We start from the raw sequence: 6881 nt of genomic DNA on the forward strand, positions 1-6881 counted from the left end.
GTAAATAGATTATTGAGATGAGAGGAGTAATCTGAGGTAAAGTTGGAGAGGTAGATAGAGACAAGATCTTGTAAAAACTTACCAGGCATTTTGACGACTTCAGATTTGATTCCAAGTCTAATGGTAAGCCACTGGTGGTTTTATTCAGAAGAATATGAATCACAATTTCAGAACAGTGATTACAAATCCCAAAGAATACAAATCACAATACCAATTTCACTTTCAGTAATCGTTTCACTATGGAGTGGTCAAGAATGAAGGCAGGGAGACCGTTAGGAGGTCATTTGGTAGTACAGGTAAGAGAGGGTGGTGGCTGAGACGAGGGTGGTGACAGTGGATATGGATGTATAGAGTGAAGGAAGTAGAGGAATCAAAGATGAGCCTAACTTCCCTGGCAGTCCAGTGGTTAAGACTCCACACTCTCAGTGCAGGGGGCACGGGTTTGATGCCTGGATGGGGAACTAAAATCCCACATGCAGTGCAGTGCAGCCAAAAAAAAATATTTAAAAATAAAATTAGCCTACAGTTTTGTTTTTTTTTTTTGTCTGAATAGTTGAAATGATGATAACTGCAAAAAGGGATATATTGGGAGAGGTGATGAATGAAATCAAGAACTGAAGGAGTGTATAAGCATAACGTATTTGAGAAACTGCAAATAGGTCAGTATGGTTGGAGTTTATGGTGATTGGATAGGAAGAGAGAGTGATGAGAAAGTAGACTGAAAAGACAGGCATGAAAGAAAGGCCCTCTTTATCACCATAAAATGTCTGGTCCTTATCCAGTTAGTCACTGGGAGTCACTAAAAGATGTTTAAGTAAGAGAATGATTGATCAAATCTACACGTTAGAGAACAGCCATATAGAGTTTGGATTGAAGATGAGAGATAACGGAAGGCAGCAGACATTACGAGTAACTTTCTGATTTTTAGGAGGCAGCATAGTACAGCAGAAAGAACACAAATGACTTTGGAATCAGAGGGACTCAAGTTCAAATCTTGGCATAGCAAGTTACCATCTACTACGGCTTGAACTGTGTCCCCCTCCAAATTCATATGTCAAAGTCCTAACCCCCAGTATCTCAGAGGTGCCCTTTTTGGTCAATAGAGTTATTGTAGATGTAATTAGTTAAGATAAGCTCATACTGGAGTAACGCAGACTCCTAATTCAATATGACTGGTGTCCTTATAAAAAAGGGAAAATTTGGTCACAGACATGCCACCTAAATATGAAAGCATAGATCTACAGGTCAAAGAATGCCAAAAATTACCAGCAAACCACTAGAAGAGAGGGGAGAGGCATGGAACAGACTCTGCCTCATAGTCCTCGGAAGGAACCGACTCTGCCAACACCCGGATCTTAGACTTTTAGCCTTCAGAACGTGAGAGAATACATTTCTGTCAAGCCACTCAGTTTGTGGTATTTTGTTATGGCAGCCCTAGTAAACTAATACACCATCTGTGTGACTTAGGCAAATTATTTTATTTTGCTAATCTCCAGTATCCTAATCTGTAAAATGGAGGCAATTGTATCTACCTGATAAAATGGTCACAGAGATGAAATGATATGGGATTTGTAGAACATCTGGCACTGCATAAATACTATTTTACATTTGTGAGACACTAATGCTATCCGCCGGCAACGCAGGAGACCTTGGTTTGATTCCTGGGAAGGTCCCCTGAAGAAGGAATAGGCTACTCACTTTAGTATTCTTGGGCTTCCCTGGTGGCTCAGATGGTAAAGAATCTGCCTGCAATGCAGGAGACCTGGGTTCAATCACTGGGCTGGAAAGATCCCCTGGAGAAGGGCATGACAACCCATTCCAGTACTCTTGCCTGGAGAATCCCCATGGACAGAGGTGCCTGGCAGGCTACAGTCCACAGGGTCACAAAGAGTTGGACACGATTGAGCAGCTAAGATTTCTTTCAATGCTACCCATTGGGCATCCCTGGTGGCTCAGTGGTAAAGAATCCGCCTGTAGTGCAAGAGACACAGAGACACAAGTTTTATCCCTGGATGGGGAAGATCCCCTGGAGAAAGAAATAGCAACCCACTCCAGTATCATCACCTGGGAAAACCCATGGACAGAGAAGTCTGGTGGGCTACAGTTCTTGGGGTTGCAAAGAGTTGGACATGACTAAGCGACTGAACAACAACAATGCTATCTAAGGAAAATGGGACATTTCTGGACATTTTGGGAAAGACTGACTACAACTATAAGAGTCATGTGCAATACAACCTAAGAGGAACAGGTTGGAGAAAATGATCTCGGAATCCCTATTTCCTGTTGGACTCCTTAGAAAGGAGTCCTGGGATTGTCTTGCATTTTGTGAAAATGTAGCTTCTTTGGGGACAGAACACTAGTACAAGAACCAAAAACACCTTCAAAGGCAGGAAGGTTGAGGTTAACTAACATCCTATGCTGTGGTAATGTTGGGAAGGAAAGAAGCGAACAAAGCTGGAGAAGAATGGGCCAGATGCCTTAAGCCTCCAGGTTTCCCAGCTCACTTCCTTAGGTAAAAGATTTAGGCTGGGGGTTGTCCTCTTCTCAGCTCCATAGGGGAAACCTAACAGAGGCCTCACCAGTCTCTGGAACGCCTAGTCCTTTCAAGCAGGGAGTCTCTTGCCAAAGCAAACAATCCCAGCTCTACGATTGTGCTCTGGCTGGGGTAGGGGAGAACAAAGATCCCTTTCTTTGCTTCCCCAACTCTTTGGCTCCAGCCAAAGGCACTGTTTACACAGTCTTCCCTGGTGAAGAATTTGTTCCGTTTCTCTCTAGGTTACAGTTGGAAAAGATTGACTCCCTCCTTGCCTGATCCTTTTCCCTAGACCCCTGGACAAGAAAGGTGTCCGATACCTGAAGCCTTCCACCCTCAGAAAAGATGTCAGGCCACAGGAGTAACTCCAGACCCTTTGGTGACGTGACAGAGAACCTTACAGTTTTGGTGGCAGAAAGCCTGTCTGGCTGGGAAAGGGAGGCTGGCTGGAGCAATCAAGAGCCTAACTTGTCTCCATTCCAATTCTGTTTATCCTCTCTCTCTCACTCCCCAGGGATTCCTAGGCTTTCCCAGGTCCATATCTAGGAGTGAATCAAATAGACAAAATCCAGGGCAGACTTGGGTTCTTTCTTTAAAAGGATATTAAGGTGGGTAGGATGAAAACAATGTTTTTTTAGCAGGAAAAGTTTTCTGTGGTCTTTAGTTTACTAACTCCAGCAGCACATATGTTTCCCTCCAGCTCCCAAAACAAAAGCAAGAAGGAGAAAAGGAAGCCCCAGAGTGGTGGAGTCTAATTTTAGCCCTGGCAGAGAGTCCTAGTGTTAAATTACTCCTGGTAAATTGGTAACTAAGAAACAGAAGAGATAAAGACAATTTACAAGATCTAGGTCTCCAGCAAGAATTTTTTTTTTTTTTTTTTTAATTTGGCTGTCCTGGGTTTTAGGTGTGGTACGAAGGATCTTTGATCTTTAGTTACAGCAATGTAAACTCCTAGTCTTGGAAAGTGGGATCTAGTTCCCTGATCAGGGATCAAACCCAGGTCCCCTGCATTGGGGATGCAGAGTTATACCCACTGGACCACCAGGGAAATTTCCTCCAGCAAGAATTTTAAAATCTAATTTCATTTATTTCTATGTCATCTCTAGGAGGCACATCTCAAGAAAATGTGCCTCTCATTTCACAAAAGGGAAGGAATTGAAGCACAAGAAGAATTAACCAAAAGTGACTTGAACCCAGGATTGTGGGACTTTCAATCTGGTCAAGTCCATAGGCTAAGCTGTTTTTGAAAAATTTATGAGTTTTTGCATTGTACAGATTTTACCTGAGCTAAATCCCCACTGACTATCCTCCTGTTGTTAAGGGAGTTATGGGCTAGGTGTTTGTTACCCTTTGCAGCTATGTTTTGGAAACTTAAAAGTCCTTGCTTCAGATAGTGGAAGAAGTGGATTGAAAAGCCTTAGGGGTGCAATGGGGATGGAAATCTGTTAGGCATAGATATCATTCCACAACATACGTATAAACACCACCCCCTCAACTACCCTCCCCAGTAAGATCTACAGAATTGGTTTCTCTAAAAGCAGCAACGCAGTTCCTAGAAGGTTCTAATCCACAATAGTTAAAAAAATATCTATCTTGGGGCAAGAGCTGAGCCAACCAGCTAAACTGAGCCTACCCAGAAGGCCAGGAAATTACCAGCAGTGGATAAAATGAACACAAGGGTAAGCAAATGCTAACTATCTGCAAGGTAACCACAGAGACGATAACTATAAGAAAAACAGATCAGTCTCCTTCACTGAAAAAATCTAAAAAACTGTCCAGATTCATCTTTCCCTCTCCTTCAATGATATCCTGGCCCCCACACCTTGTGGTGTGGCATAATGCAAGGAGCTCTGGCCATGGGGTTCTGTTCTGTTCTATGTTTCCACCTGGGTGACCTCTAGAACAAAGTCATGATTCTTGAATCTGAGTCTTAGTTTTCTCACTTGTTAAAACCAGAAAAAAATGGCTTTTTTTTCTGGAGTGGGGTGCCATTGCCTTCTCCGCTTAGTTCCCTGACCAGGGATCAAATCTGTGCCCCAGTTGACCAGATTGAAAGTCCCACAATCCTGGGTTCAAGTCACTTTTGGTTAATTCTTCTCGTGCTTCAATTCCTTCCCTTTTGTGTTTTTACCTCACACAAATGAAATAGCTATAGTAAAAATAGCTATAGGCATACAATTTTTGCTTATATGTCATTCCTGGAGTTCCTTAGTGGTCCAGTGATTAAGACTTCATGCTTCCTCTGAAGGGGGCACAGATTTGATCCCTGGTCAGGGAACTAAGCGGAGAAGGCAATGGCACCCCACTCCAGTACTCTTGCCTGGAAAATCCTATGGATGGAGGAGCCTGGAAGGCTGCAGTCCATGGGGTCACTGAGGATCGGACATGACTGAGCGACTTCACTTTCACTTTTCACTTTCATGCATTGGAGAAGGAAATGGCAACCCACTCCAGTGTTCTTGCCTGGAGAATCCCAGGGACGGGGCATCCTGGTGGGCTGTCTATGGGGTCGCACAGAGTCTGACACGACTGAAGTGACTCAGCAGCAGCAGCAGCAGGGAACTAAGATCCTGCATGCCACATGGTCTTGCCAAAAAATAAATAAATAGGCAAATAAGTAAGTAAATAAAATTAAAAGATTTTTTCTTGTTTTGCCTTCTTGAGCTAGGTTAGAGTCAATGAAGTTAGGAGGCAGACGTCAGATAAGTCAACCTTAGAATTCCTTTCAACACAAGATTCAGATGAAACTTCACTCCTTTTGCAGACTGGAAAACTGCACTTGTGTTCCCTTTGTATTGCTACATAACAAACTATATAAACTCAGTGGTTTAAAACAAATTCCATTTATTATCTTACTTTCTGTAGATCATAAAATCCAGGCAGGTTTGATTACATTTCCTGTTCGTGTGTGCTCAGTCATGTCTGACTCTTTGCAACCTCACAGACTGTAGTCCACCAGGCTCCTCTGCCCATGGAATTTTCCAAGCAACAACACTGGAGCAAGTTGCCATTTCCTCCTCCAGGGGATCTTCCCAACCCAGGGATTGAATCTGCGTCTCTTGTGTCTCCTGCATTGGCAGGCGGGTTCTTTATCACTGTGCCACCTGGGAAGTCCATGTTTCCTGTTTAGTGTCTCACAAATCCCAAGTCAAGGAAGATGTTGACTGAGTTGGGCTCTTATCTAGAGGTTGTAGGAAGAATCCACTTCCCAGGCTTATTTAGGCTGTTGGCAGAATTCAGTTCCTTGCAGTTATTGGACTGAGGTCCCATTTTCTTGCTGGCTGTTGGTTAAGGGGTCAATTTCAGATGTAAGAAGCCACTTACATATGGTGCCCTCCAACTTCAAAGCCAATAATAACAGTGTATCGAATCCTTTCTTCAAATCTGATTTCTCTTTCTGCCACTAGTCTGAGAAAGCTCATTGTTTTTAAGGGCCACTTGATTAGTTCAGGCCCACGCAGGTAACCTCCCTATCTGAGTCAGCTGTGCCATATGTAACATTACAATAGCTTTCCTTTTACCTCTGTGGCCGCAGCCATGAGTATGCTCAGGCTTCAGAAGAGGCTTGCCTCCAGTGTCTTCTGCTGTGGCAAAAAGAAGGTCTGTTTGGACCCCAATGAGACTAACAAAATCGCCACTGCCAACTCCCGCCAGCAGATCCAGAAGCTGATCAAAGATGGGCTGATCATCCGGAAGCCTGTGACTGTCCATTCACGGGCTTGATGCTGGAAAAACACCTTGGCTTGCCGGAAAGGCAGGCATATGGGCATAGGTAAGCGAAAGGGTACTGCCAACACTTGAATGCCCGAGAAGGTAACCTGTATGAAGAGGATGAGAATTCTGCACTGGCTGCTCAGACAATACCGTGAATCTAAGAAGATTGACCACCACATGTATCACAGCCTGTACCTGAAGGTGAAGGGTAACGTGTTCAAAAACAAACGGAATCTCATGGAACATATCCACAAGCTGAAGGCGACAAGGCTCGCAAGAAGCCTCTGGTGGAACAGGCTGAGGCCTGCAGGTCTAAGACCGAGGAAACCCGCAAGCGTGGTGAAGAGCGGCTTCAGGCCAAGGAGGAGGAAATCATTAAGACTCTCTCCAAGGAGGAAGAGACCAAGAAATAAAATTCCCCGCCTCTTCTCTGTACATAGTGGCTTTGGCAACTGCATAGATCACTCATTCAATAAAAAACAAGCCTACCTCTCTGCTTCCAAAGTCTCTGGCTGCCTGCTGGGTCTTCACTGTGTACTGGACCAGAACTGAGGATGGGGATACAGGCCCTTCTCTGGGTTCCTGCTTTGTTGCTTCCTTGGCTCTTAGCCTCTGGTCAGGTTCATGCCCCCTC

The 6881-nt window shown here is 44.2% G+C and overlaps 1 pseudogene; it reads left to right on the top strand.

Moving 5' to 3' along the window:
- The first annotated feature begins 5497 nt into the window (after positions 1–5497).
- Positions 5498–6660, top strand: LOC102278176 (large ribosomal subunit protein eL19-like; annotated as a pseudogene).
- Positions 6661–6881: the final 221 nt, after the last annotated feature.

The sequence above is a fragment of the Bos mutus genome, chromosome 5 (genome assembly GCF_027580195.1).
Source record: "Bos mutus isolate GX-2022 chromosome 5, NWIPB_WYAK_1.1, whole genome shotgun sequence".
Lineage (NCBI taxonomy): Eukaryota > Metazoa > Chordata > Mammalia > Artiodactyla > Bovidae > Bos > Bos mutus.